Source organism: Ictidomys tridecemlineatus, chromosome 7 (genome assembly GCF_052094955.1).
Source record: "Ictidomys tridecemlineatus isolate mIctTri1 chromosome 7, mIctTri1.hap1, whole genome shotgun sequence".
NCBI classification, from domain to species: Eukaryota; Metazoa; Chordata; class Mammalia; order Rodentia; family Sciuridae; genus Ictidomys; species Ictidomys tridecemlineatus.
In genome coordinates, this window is record NC_135483.1 from 131,636,973 (window position 1) to 131,650,676 (window position 13,704).

Consider the following 13,704-nt stretch of genomic DNA (forward strand, 5'->3'; position numbering starts at 1 on the left):
AACAAAACCAACCACAAGAATAAAATCCATCAAATTCACAATCTCAGAGATTAGTACATAAGAGGGGAGTAAAGGAAGTCTTAAAGACCATCTTAGAATTCTGCTTACCACAATCACCTGGTCTGTCACAGTGAAGGAATTAAGAAAATAAACAGGGAACTGTTTGCTCTAATTCAGGTGAAAGGTGAGGGCTTCGGAGACCAGGGTGGTATTAGTTGAGGTGGTAAGGTATGGTCAAACCCTGAAAGAATATGAATATAGAGAAGATAGGAATGCTGACAATTGGACGTTACCTGTGATTGAAAGAGAGGAATCAAAGAAAATTGCCTGAGCATGGGCCTCAGTAATAGCAAAACTGAAATTGCTAATTTGTTCAGATAAGATATAGTAAGGGTTGGGGGTGAGTCTGAGGGGAAAAAGAAGTTTTAAGAGTTGTCAATATGAGATGCCAATTTCATATACAAGAGGAGAAGTCAAGTAGTTAGGTGTATATATAAGCATCTAGAGTTTAAGGAGGTTTGGTCTGAAGATAAAATTTAAGACTTGTCAGATTATAGATGGTATTTTAGGCTGTGAGAGTGGATGAGATCATCTAGTATAAAGAGAACTGATGCCTTAGGATGGATCCTTGGAGTAGCTGAATGATAGAAGTCAGAAACATGAGGAAGGAGCTACTTAAAAAAGGTTGGGATACAGCACACAGTGAGGTAAAAGAAAAATTAAGACACAGTGGTGACCTAGAGGCAGGCATAGAAGGATGATCAACTGATGAGCATGCATGCTAGACACAGAGTGAGAACTGAGCTCTGAATTTGTCAACACAGAGAAAAGTAGGAGCCATGACAGGAACAGGGCTATTTTATCGGTGCAGTGGAAATAACCCATTTTGGGTTTAAGGGAGAAAAAGGAGAGAGTACAGACAGTAATAACAGAAAATTGAGAAGTTTTGCAATAGAGAAATAAAGGGAATGATAGGTTAGTGGAAATGTGAGGTGTAGAGAGATGTTTTCCTTCCTTTTTAAAAGGATGTGACAGATTATAACATGTTTATGATCAAAAAGAGATGGGAAACAGGTAACAGAAAACTGTCTTGGGGTAAACAAACGGGGATGGAATCCAGTGCACAAATGGAGACTCTGGACTTAGATGAGCACTAGATGATTCATTTATTGTCTTGGGTAGAGGAAGATGCACATGAGTGCATGGGTGAGCTGGTAAGAGCTGAAGAATCTCTTTTCAAATGGTTTTCTTATTAAAACAGGAAGCAAGTTCCTCACCTGAGAATGAGGATGTGGAAGGGGATTTGGATGGAAAGGAATATGTGGAATCATCCACCCAGAGAGTGGCCAAGTGGCCATTATTTCCACTAATGTCGATGCATTGCCAAGCAGAACTAAGGGACCACTTGATGTCAGATTCTAGATTTTCCTTTCAGTACAGTAAAATCACTTTTATTGAGATGAAATCAATAACAGACAGATTAATTTTTCCCCTGGAAATTTGTCAATAATAATTTGAGTCATCAATTAGATTTTAGTATCATTATAAAATTAAACTGTATCTTCTAGATATTGGGTTATTTTGTTTTTATTTGTTTTCTTATTTTATTTTTATGACCTACTTTCCTGAGTTACCTTTTACAGATCTAATTTTTATCGTCTTTTAAAAACCTTTTTCCATTTTATGCTGTTTCTGCCTCTTCATTATGAATCGGATAAAATACTATAGTCAGTTTACATGTAGTTTAATAAGCAAACTGACAGTAATTCCCTTTATATGTTTCTGACTGCCTCAGTTGTCTTAGATTTGCCCTTCCTTCCTTCCTTCCTTCCTTCCTTCCTTCCTTCCTTCCTTCCTTCCTTCCTTCCTTTCTTTCTTTCTTTCTTTCTTTCTTTCTTTCTTTCTTTCTTTCTTTCTTTCTTTTTTGAGTGCCAGAGTCTGAACTCAGGAGCCACTTGGCCACTGAGGCACATCTCCAGCCCTATTTTGTATTTCATTTAGAGACAGGGTCTCACTGAGTTGCTTAGTGCCTTGCTTTTGCTGAGGCTGGCTTTGAACCTGCAATGTTCCTGCCTCAGCCTCCCAAGCTGCTGGGATTACAGGTGTGTGCCACTGCACCTGGCGTGAGTCTTAAATATTATACATTCAATTATTTCCTATTCTTGATCACTTTGAATTAAGAGAAAGCAAATACTGGGGTCAAAATGCTCTTGAAATGAAATAAAAACACAGGTCTGCAATAAACCTAGATAGACAGGAAATAAAGGAAGAAGAGACTTAAAGTTTCTGAGTCTCTGGAGATGAGAGCTACTTTGATGCCTGTTTATTTTTTGGAAAATCAAATCTTTCTAACTTAAAGATATGTGATATGCCTACACAGACCACCCCTTTCTGACTTTCAAAAGTCTCAATTCCCCTTCTATGGACTAAGGAATTTCCTCTTTAGACCCAGAAAAGTGAGTCCTGATTAATCTAGTCTAATCATAATGACACATGCCTTATGCTGGTGATTAATTTAGAAACAGACAAAGAACACAAATCCAGCCAATAAAGCAAACCTGAGGGAAATTCTGCCTTAGATCAGGGGACTTTTAGAAATGGTCTCCCCACCCCAATAGGGAAAATCATGAATGAGGAAGAGCATCCTCTTCCTCCTTGTGAAAGAGCTGTGTGAACAACTGACGGGCTGAGCTATAGCAGCCATGCCCACCCATGAGAGGACAAGCTTGGGAACAAATCAGTAGTCTGAGGAGAGTCCCTTTGGGTCTTTGAGGATAATGTTTGATCACTGCATTAACAGACTCAAAAGTACCTTACTTTACAGTTGTCTAAATGCTAATAATAACAATTATAAACTCTTGTAGCTAAACACTTTCTGGTTCGGTATTCTGTTACTTGCATCCAAAAACACGCTAGCTATACAAACACATCTTTGTATAGAATCAGGGGGCTGTAAATTGCTGAGAACTGAACATGTAGGTGAACTTCATGCCTGGGATCCAGTGTGGCAGCTGGAGTATTGGAAGGATGATATTCAGGCCCATTAATTATTAACCCCTTATGCTTGGTTGGTTTCTATAAAGACTTACTTAGACAGAATTTATCATTTGCTTGTGAATGCTTCTGTAGCACTTTGCTCACTTACTAGAAGGGCACTTAACTCTTTTGACTATAGTTAATGTTTCCTTTAATATAATGAATTATTTGAGAACAAGGCCATAACTATCATCTTTATATCTGTAGGGACAAAGTGCCTAGCATATATTAAAAGCTCAATACATACCTGTTGATTTGGAGAATTACCTTCCATTGACAAGTCTGGGTTAGCAGAATAGACTAGAGAGGGCTCCCTGAGCCTGGTCTTGGAAAGGGGCAGCCTGATGTGGTAGGATGAGGGAGGTAGTCGAGCAGAACCTTTGCAGATTGGCCTTTATGGGAAGCATGGCCATGGGAGCTAGAGAAAATCCTCCACTTTGGATAGCTAGCCAGCCGTTCAAGGAGTCATACTTATCTCCTCTCCTTCCCTCCTACTTCATATTCCTGTACATTGTCTTACCTACAAAATATATCCCATTTAAAAAAAATAGATTTCTATTTCCAATGCTACTACCTTTGTCCAAGTCACTATCATCTCTTACTTAGACAACCCTTACCCCCAAACATTATCCACACAGAAGTCAGAGACCTATTTTTGACATATAAATAAGATCATGCTACACTTAGGCTTAAATCCTCTGGTAGCTCAAAACCATACTTGGAATAAGAGAGAAGACAAAATCCTTCAGTTCTTTCTAACCCACTTTCTTTTTGACATAGCACTTATCATCATCCAAAATTGTTTCTGCTCATCATCCGACTGCCCCATGGACTGGGTAAGGCCCAAGGGAGCAGGTTTTTCACCTGAACCACTGAGGACCATTTTCCCCTCACCTGCAACAACACTTGGCATGCAATAATTGTTCAAAAAATGTTGTTGAATTGACAAATACTTCCTTTCATCACTATAAGACCTTAGTTTTGAAGGGGTTTTACATTTCACACTGAAGAAGTTTTCCTGTCTGGAGCAAAAGAATCAAGAAATATAAAAGAAAAATGAGTCACCCATGAAAATCATAGTCCTGAGCTTAAGAAAAGCAGGTCCCTTCCACAGAGATGGGATTAGGGCTATAAGATTCACCTGGTTTTGTTTTAGGAGACTTAATCAGAGAAGGGATGGATGATAGGTACTACTTGAACTCTACCCCTCCTTCTCTTTTTTCCTCAGTTAAATCTCCATGGCTCACAGAATACCTGAACAAAATCCCTGATGGCTTTGGCTCTGCCTTAAATGACTTCTTCTTGGGCCTTAGATACTGAAACAAGTAGCCTAAGCTCATAGCTCTATTTGTTTACCCAACAAACCAAATAACTAAGGAGTGTGTACATTAATTTGTACAGTTGAAGAAAGCAAACAGTCTATATTTAAGTTTCAAAAAACTTCCTATGAATTTGTACTTTTGAAGCACAACGTAAAACTGAAAATACAATACTTGGAAAACAATAAAACATCTAGCTCAGAAGTCCTAACTTTGTGGTTTCAGGTTATTCTCAAACTGAGAGGCGCACCTTCTTTTGGAGGTCATAATGGAGCTGTGAAGACTAAAGGTAAAAATATTTACAAGATATTGATTTACAACAATGAAAGGATCATCATCCAGCCATAAAGCAATGATTAAACATTAACTTCAGAAAAACTACAATCAAAGCATTTCCTAAGTTCAATTATTTATGAGAACCAGCAGGTTCAGGAAAGGATAGAAGTCAGATTTTTTTTTCTATTGTTGGTCGTTCAAAACATTACATAGTTCTTAATACATCATATTTCACAGTTTGATTCAAGCGGGTTATGAACTCCCAACTTTACTCCGTATACAGATTGCTGTATCACATCAGTTACCCTTCCATTGATTTACATATTGCCTTTCTAGTGTCTGATGTATTCTGCTGTCAGTCCTATTCTCTACTATCCCCCCTCCCCTCCCCTCCCCTCCCCTTTTCTCTCTCTACCCCTTCTACTGTAAATCGTTTGTTCCATTTATATTATCTTGTCTTACCCCTCCTTTCCTCTTATATATCATTTTGTATAACCCTGAGGATCGCCTTCCATTTCCATGCAATTTCCCTTCTCACTCCCTTTCCCTCCCACCTCTCATCCCTGTTTAATGTAAATCTTCTTCTCAAGCTCTTCATCCCTACCCTGTCCTTGTTTACTCCCCTTATATCAAAGGGGTCATTTGGTATTTGTTTTTTAAAGATTGACTAGCTTCACTTAGCATAATCTGCTCTAATGCCATCCATTTCCCTCCAAATTCTATGATTTTGTCATTTTTTAATGCAGAGTAATACTCCATTGTGTATAAATGCCACATTTTTTTAATCCATTCATCTATTGAAGGGCATCTAGGCTGATTCCATAACCTTGCTATAGTGAATTGTGCTGCTATGAACATCGATGTAGCAGTGTCCCTGTAGCATGCTCTTATTAGGTCTTTAGGGAATAGACCGAGAAGGGGAATAGCTGGGTCAAATGGTGGTTCCATTCCCAGCTTTCCAAGAAATCTCCATACTGCTTTCCAAATTGGCTGCACCAATTTGCAGTCCCACCAGCAATGAACAAGAGTGCCCTTTTCCCCGCATCCTCTCCAGCACTTATTGTTGTTTGACTTCCTAATGGCTGCCAATCTTACTGGAGTGAGATGGTATCTTAGGGTAGTTTTGATTTGCATTTCTCTGGCTGCTAGCGATAGTGAGCATTTTTTCATGTACTTATTGATTGATTGTATGTCCTCCTCTGAGAAGTGTCTGTTCAGGTCCTTGGCCCATTTATTGATTGGGTTATTTGTTATCTTATTGTCTAATTTTTTGAGTTCTTTGTATATTCTGGTTATTAGGGCTCTATCTGAAGTGTGTGGATTAAAGATTTGTTCCCAGGATGTAGGCTCCCTGTTTATCTCTTTTATTTTTTCTTTTGCTGAGAAAAAACTTTTTAGTTTGAGTAAGTCCCATTTGTTGATTCTAGTTGTTAACTCTTGCGCTATGGGTGTCCTATTGAGGAATTTGGGGCCTGATCCCACAGTATGTAGATCATAACCAACTTTTTCTTCTATCAGATGCCGTGTCTCTGATTTAATATCAAGCTCCTTGATCCATTTTGAGTTAACTTTTGTGCATGGCGAGAGATAGGGATTCAGATTCATTTTGATGCAAATGGATTTCCAGTTTTCCCAGCACCATTTGTTGAAGATGCTATCCTTCTTCCATTGCATGCTTTTAGCCCCTTTATCAAATATAAGATAGTTGTAGTTTTGTGGATTGGTTACTGTATCCTCTATTCTGTACCATTGGTCTACCCACCTGTTTTGGTACCAGTACCATGCTGTTTTTGTTACTATTGCTCTGTAGTATAGTTTGAAGTCTGGTATCGCTATACCGCCTGATTCACACTTCCTGCTTAGCATTGTTTTTGCTATTCTGGGTCTTTTATTATTCCATATGAATTTCATGATTCTTTTATCTATTTCTACAAGAAATGCCGTTGGGATTTTGATTGTCATTGCATTGAACTTATAGAGAACTTTTGGTAATATCGCCATTTTGATGATGTTAGTTCTGCCTATCCATGAGCAGAAGTCAGATTTTGATTGCTTAGATCCAGTATTTATTTGCACACTCCTAAACTTCCTATGCTTAAACTTCCTCAAGTATAAAAAGACAAGATAATAATACATGTCACATTTCAGAAAATCTTGAAGACATCAACATATTTCTAGAGAAATAAGACCTACTCAAACCAAATCAGGAGGACATACACACAATATAAACAGATCTATTTCAAGCAACAAAATAGAAGATGCCATCAAAAGCCTACCAATCGGGCTGGGGATGTGGCTCAAGTGGTAGAGCGCTCGCCTGGCATGCGTGCGGCCTGGGTTTGATCCTCAGCACCACATACAAACAAAGATGTTGTGTCCACCGAAAACTAGAAAATAAATATTAAAAAATCTCTCTCTCTCTCTGTAACTCTATCTTTAAAAAAAAAGCCTACCAATCAAGAAAAGCCCAGGACCAGACAAATTCTCAGCCAAGTTCTACAAGACCTTCAAAAAATTAACATGAAAACTCCTCAAATTATTCCATGAAATAGAAAAGGAGGCCACACTTCCAAACTCATTGTATGAGGCTAATATCATCCTGATACCAAAACAAGACACAGACACATCAAGGAAAGAAAACTTCAGACCAATACCCCTGATGAACATAGATGTAAAAACTCTCAATAAAATTCTGGCAAATTGCATACAAAAACTTATTAAAAAGGTAGTGTCACCCTATCAAGTGGGGTTCGTCCCAAGGAGGCAAGGTTGACTTAATATACAGAAATCAATTTACAACAATGACTTCATCACATCAATAGACTTAAAGACAAGAATCCTATGATCATCTCAATATATGTAGAAAAAGTATTTAACAAAATCAGCACCCCTTCATGTTCAAAACACTAGAAAAAATAGGGATAGTAGGAACATACCTCAACACTGTAAAAGCTATAGATGCTAAACCCAAGGCCAACATCATTCTAAATGGAGAAGAATTGAAAGCGTTCCCTCTAAAAACTGGAACAAGACAAGGATGCCCTCTTTCATCACTTCTATTCAACATGGTCCATGAAACTCTCGACAGAGCAATTAGACTGAAGAAAGAAATAAAAGGGATATAAATAGGAAAAGAACTCAAAATATGGCTATGTGAATATGACATGATTTTATAATTAGAAGATCCAAAAAGTACCACCAGAAAATTTATAAAACTAATAAATGAATTCAGCAAAGTAGCAGGATATAAAATCAACACCCATAAATCAAACTTGTTCCTTCCTATACATCAGTGGTGAATCTACTGCAAGAGAAATTAGGAAAATTACCCCATTCAAAATAGCCTCAAAAAAAAAAAAAAAAAAAAAAGAAAGAAAGAAAGAAAGAAAAAAGGAAACCAAAAACTGGGATGGTGGCGTATACCTGTAATCCCAGCAATTTGAGAGGCTGAGGATCATGAGTTCAAAGCCAGCCTCAGCAAAAGTGAGATGCTAAGATCTTGTCTCTAAATAAAATACAAAATAGGGCTGCGGATGTGGCTCAGTGGTTGAGTGCCCCTGAGTTCACATGCTTTTGGATAGGCAGATTTAACATTGTCAAAATGGCCACGCTACCAAAAGCATTATACAGATTTAATGCAATTCCTATTAAAATCCCAATGACATTCTTTATAGAACTAGAAAAAGCAATCATGAAATTCATTTGGAAAAATAAGAGACCCAGAAGAGCCAAAGAATTCCTTAGCAAGAAAAGTGAAGCAGGAGGTATCATAATATCAAACCTTAAACTATACTAGAATAGAAGAAAAAGTGGCCTAAATCTTTACCATGTTGACTTAGGAACTGACTTCCTTAACAAGACTCCTAAAGCTCACAAAGTAAAATCAAGAATCAATAAATGGGATTGATTCAAACTAAAAAACTTCTCAGCACAAGAACAATCAATAACGTGAAGAGAGAGCCTACGAATGGGGGAAAATCTTTACCACATGCATCTTAGATATAGCATTAATCTCTAGTATATATAAAGAACTTAAAAATTAACATAAAAAATAACCCAATCAATAAATGGGCTAAGGAACTGAACAGACACTTCACAGAAGAAGTGCAATGGATCAAAAAATATATGAAAAAAATGTTCAACTCTCTAGCAATTAGAGAAATGCAAATGAAAACTACTCTGAGACTTCATCTCACTCTAGTCAGAAGAACAATTACCAAAAATATAAGCAACAATAAATGTTGGCAAGGATATGGGGAAAAGGTACACTCATGCATAACTAGTGGGAATGTAAATTGGCACAACCATTATGAAAAACAGCATGGAGATTCCTCAGAAAATTTGGAATGTAACCACCATTTTGACCCAGCTATCCCACTCCTCAGTTTATATCTAAAGGACTTAAAATCAGCATACTACAGTGATGCAGCCATGCCAATGTTTATAGCAGCTCAACTCACAATAGCCAAACTACAGAACAAACCCAGGTGCCCTTCAAGAGATGAATGGATAAAACAATGTGGTATATATACACAATGGAATATTATTAAGCCTTAAAGGAGAATGAAACTATGGCATTTGCAGGTAAATGAATGCAGCAGGAGAAATGTCATGCTAAGTGAAATAAACCAATCCCAAAAAACCAAAGGTTGAATATTTTTTCTGATATGTTTATTAATATTTTCTCTTTTTCAGGACTGACTTTCTGTGTGCAGGGAGCCTATTGATTGCTGTGACAGCAGTCAACAGGGCTCACCTTTTTTTTTTTTTTTTTTTTTTTTTTACCAGTGGTACAGATGACTTCATTTTAGCTCGAATATCAAGACACAAATAATCTGCCAATTTTCACAATTAGGGGGGATTAGGGAAGAAAAGAGGTACTTTGGATTAGGGAGAGGGGAGTGAAGAGAAGGGAGAGGGTAAAGGAGAATAGTAGAGTTAATGGAACATTATTACCTTATGTGTGTGTATGACTACATGACTGGTGTGATTCTACATCATGTATAATGAGAAGAATGAGAAGTTATCCTGCATTTTTGTATGATGTGTCAAAATTCATTCTACTATCATGTGCAACTAATTAATATATGTCTATGAAGTGTATGTTCTAGGAAGACCAAATGAAATAAAATAATTTGCACCAGAAAGAACAGTGTAATTTAATGCAACTAAAGCAAATATGGATACTACTTAATAAGATTACTGAACGTACGAAATGTTGGGGGTTGGTGGTGTAGATAGAGGGTTAGAGTATGCATGAGACTCTGGGTTCACTCCCTAGCACTACTAAAATATAAATTAATAAGTAAATAATAAGAAAACGAAAAAGAAAAAGCATGCAATGTCATTCTTGGGCTGAAATTTATTGCCTGTATACAGTCTTATATAGGAATAGAAGCACTAGTTCTAGACTCTTCTCCTCAAAACACTTAAAGTTTAAGATTAGCAATCAGGAAATTATCATATAACTGTAAAGAAGAAGTTGTAACAATTACGCTAAAATGACCAAGTTGATCATATATTTGAAGCTTATATTTGATCACAAGCTAACAAAATGATGTGAAGTTTATTAGTATCAGGTATCAGCTTTAGAGTCATAATGTCCAAATGTGAATCCTAACTCTGTGGAATATGGAGCAAGTCCCTTAACTTCTTTAGCAGCTGGTCTCCAAAAATGGTTCAAGGAAATCCACCCTTGCGTAGTGCCCCCGGCATTGATGTGATGTAGAGTTGGTCCATGGGATCAGCACTACACAGCAGAAGGGATGCTACAGCTCCCACTTCTGAGGATGAGTCATAAAAGACACTAGGGCCTTCTGCTTAGATCCTCTCTTGGCTCCTTCATTCCAAGGGAAGGAAGCTCCCTTGTTATCTGAGGCCCTTGCGGTGGGTGGGTGGGAACTCTAGCTAGGCATCCTGTGAGTGCGCTTGGACAGGATCCTCCAGCTCCAGCTGTGCTTTCAGTTAACAGGAGGCTGAGCTAGATGGCAACCTCAGGAGAGATCCTGAGCCAGGACACCAAGCTAAGCAAGCCACTCCCAAATTCCTGACTCATACAAAATCTGAGACAATATTGTTTTAAGCTTTGGAGTAATGTGTTATGCAGTGATTGATCCTCTCAAAGTTTCTATAAACCTTCTGTACAAATGGAGATGATAATAGCACCTCTCTCCAAGAGTTATTTTAAGGATTACATGGGGGAATATATTGAAGCCCCTCAGCCCAATCCATACCAGGCACACAGTGAAAACCTGCTGAATACTATCAGCCCTCACATTCCTTCCCCTCCACCAACCAGCTACTCCTACAGGTTATTTATAGGCACCTCCCCCCTGGGCCTCAGCACTTTCTTAAGTCATAAAAGTAGAAGGACATCCAGCCAGCTCTAGGAAGTCCCTTTATGTTCTTTCTCTGACCATTAACTGGGCAAACAATCTTCCCTTTCTGTCTCTCTGGACCCTTTTGAGAAGACAGGCAAAGATTTCTAAGACACAGAAAGTTGAGGCGCATACTATGGCTAGGGAACCAAAAGCCAAAATCATTGGCCTGTCTGCAGGAACACTCACAAAAGTTGACAATAGTTAACTGAGCTCCCTGGAATCAACTAGAGCTTTCACAGAGCATGCTGTTTAGAAACTGTCCTCTGACATGCACAAAGCTTTCATTCAGCCTTATTTCTGTGCTTTTCAACTGGGAATCGATCCTGGACTTTCTCAGGCAAACTTCATAGATGTTATCTTTTCTCTCTCTGATTATTCCTGTCTCCTCACATTTGGGTTTTCTTTTATTACTGGTGGGTGGGTAAGCAGGCAAATTTCCTATGAACTGAAAGAAGGTATTGAGGAAATTTACTGCTAAAACAGACAAAAGAACAAAAAAAGAATAGCGATACTTCCCAACTCCATAATACAACTCCATAATAAAACTATCTGGCAACCAAGTATTTCAAATCTCAGCATGTAATGCAAAAAAGGGAAGTAAAGGAATCACAAATACTGAGTGAGGAGGAGTTTATCATTAGGCTATTAGGATTTCTATAATTCCATACAATTGTTTCATTGCTAATTCTCAAGGAACCTGAATGTTCAAATATGCAATCTTCATCTATAATAAGTAAAAAAATTAAAATAAAATTATGATTATATATAAAGTTATATATATATAAAACTAAAAGTTTTATAAATATGTAACTAAAAGTTATATATACATATATATGTATATATATGTGTAAATATACAAATGGAGATGATTATATATATATATATATATATATATATATATATATATATATATATTCTTTTAGTAATAGACTTGTACATATATTGGATAAATGCAAGCAGTCGTTATTTTAACCTCTAACCTCAAGACACTTTTATTCTAAAAAAAAAATACCAGTAGTTTACGCCTTTCCTCAACTGCTGTCCACACTTCCCTCCTGTTCCGGTGTGTTTAGTTCTGCTAACTAAACTCAGCATTTCCTATGGAAACACTTGACCTTCTCTTAAATTAACCTCTCAGAGGAAGAGCATGGGGTTGCATCTTTCTTCTTCCTTTTAGCAATTTCATTCTTTGTTTTCACATCATCTAGGTCTTTCTTTCCCCCATTAAACCTCCTTCTCTCTCTCTCTTCCTTACATTCCCCTTCTCCTTCCTTTTATAGATCCCCATTCTCTTTCTTTCTCCCTTTCCTGTTTAAACCTTTATAGATAATATGGAAGCATCGCTTGATGGTTGGTTATGGATTCTCTGTAAGAATCTCTTATTATGGCACCTCCCAGGAAAGGTATTGCTGATTAAGTGAAAATGCTGCACTCCTGAGCTTTCGTCTCTGTCCCTTCTGATAAGGCAGGAGTTGAAACAAATGACTTCTGTTTTGTATCTAAACATATATAGACGGAAATTAAGAAACACAAGAAAGCAAAATGGGAAGTTTATATAAACCGCCATGAAACCACATCTCCTCCTTAAGAGAGGTCCTTATCCACTCTCCCCCTTACCTCCTTATCTTTAATCAGTTACTTAAGTCTAGTCCTTCACATTTCTGAATAGCTATATAGAATCAGAACTGCAATCTATACCCTAAGAGTCCTATGCCATTTCCCTTGCTTTTCCTTCTAGTCTGGCTCTATTTCAACCCACTTTCCAAATATCATGCCTAACAGTCCAGTCACGCTCAAAATTCTCCAGCAGTTCTGCATCATCTACAGGTTAAAATCCAACTCTTTTTCCTGCTATCTACCCTCCTCTTTGGCTGTGGATCCTTTTAGAATCCAAGAATCAAGATAGGATCTTTTGTCTCTGTGTTATCACACAGTCATTCACATTTTCTAACTATTAAAGTTTCCCCACAAAAGAAACCTCTTGTGAGAAGTCTTCCCTGGCTTTCCCAGGAGAGTGCCCAATCTCCTGGGAAATCTTGATCAATTTGATCAAGCATCTATAATTTGAACCCTAAATCAGAGTAGTTAGGTGGAGACCTGAGTCTCTCTAGAAGTCCTCTTCAAGAAAACATCCTTGTAATTTTATTTGGAGGAGAGACTAGGTGCTGTTTAGGGTAAGACAGCTCCTCCCAGGTTTGTATACACTACTCAATGAAAGAAAATCTTGGTAGTTAACTCAAAGAAGCCCATGGAAGGCAGCTGCATGATGAAGGGCCCTCCGCAAATTCACTCCCCATCTCAAGTGGCTTATCAAAGTACAACATTCCCTCTAATTTCACTTAAGGGAAGTTCCAATAATTACAGTTTTATCCATCTTTCCAGTGATGCTTTAATGCCTTCATGATGTTTTGGAGACAAACAGGCTAGACACACACACACACACACACACACACACACACACACACACACATCCAACAAGTCATTTGTTTGTATATTTCTAGTAGTCTATAAAATGTGATTGTTAATTTTGCAGCAACTAGCACAGTCTTGGAACATAATGTAAGTCCTATAAATATTTATTGATATGAATGAGCTATCCTTTTCCCACAAGGCTTTGTATGAGTTGTTGTTTAAATATACAAAAGTGTCATTTCATGAAAATAATTACAACTTAATAATGCAACAGAAACAAT

General features: G+C 37.6%; 1 protein-coding gene across 1 annotated transcript in view; it reads right to left on the reverse strand.

Moving 5' to 3' along the window:
- The window catches only part of Dpp4 (dipeptidyl peptidase 4), an 82,449-nt gene that overhangs the window by 66,803 nt on the left and 1,942 nt on the right, over positions 1–13,704 (reverse strand). The gene's annotated exons all lie outside the window — the stretch shown is intronic.